This window comes from Nansenia antarctica (assembly GCF_963989245.1).
Source record: "Nansenia antarctica genome assembly, chromosome: 6".
NCBI lineage: Eukaryota > Metazoa > Chordata > Actinopteri > Argentiniformes > Microstomatidae > Nansenia > Nansenia antarctica.
In genome coordinates, this window is record NC_137676.1 from 39,420,618 (window position 1) to 39,421,454 (window position 837).

An 837-nucleotide genomic window follows, 5' to 3' on the forward strand; every position below is an offset into this window, starting at 1 on the left:
GGATGTTGAGGCATCTATACAGAGAAGAGTTGGGATGGAAAGAATTAGGGGAGAGGAGAGGGAGAGTTGGATTTTAGTCTCCTGCAGTCACGCTCAGTGGAACATAACACATAGGCTGCGTTCGTAGATTCACTCTGAGAGCGCCAGAGCGCACACTGAGTTTGACGTCATAAATGGGTCAAGTAATTTGATTGGACAAGCAGCATTCAGATCAGAGTGCTGATCAGATTTCCAGAGCAAATTTACGAACGCACCCATAATACCATTACACACTTCCGAGCTGAAGAGAGCTAAGCTGTACTGTGCTGGCCTGGTTCTGCATCAACCCTAGTTGCTGAAGAGTCACAAAGTCAGACTCTTCAATCAATAGATGAGATTCTGGGTTCCGAGGTTAAAGTTGTTTTAACCTTGCTAGAAAGGAATGTGAAAGGACCATATCTGAGCCAGCACAGAACAGAACAAGTCGGAGGGAGGGGGGGGGCGGGGGGGAGTTACGTTGGCAACAGCTTTTAAGTTTAGATGTTCTTCTTGACATTGACTTCACTCCGTCTCCCACCTAGCCAAGCATTATGGTCATCTGTGACCTGGCTGTGCCTCTTACATAACTATTGTTTAGATCCCAGCCATTGTTCCAGCAGAGAGCTGCCCTTCCTGGGCTGACCCCAGTGACAGTGTCAAACAGCCTCTCTCTTCCCTCTCTTTATTGCCCTGCGTGACTTGTTCCCCAGGTCAGTGTACTAAGTGCCATTAAAGAGGAATCCCCCCAGTTGAGTTCTCTGAATAGAGAGGCAGTCTATCTGAAGTGCTCCTCAGTGTGTCTCTGTTTCGGAATCTTGA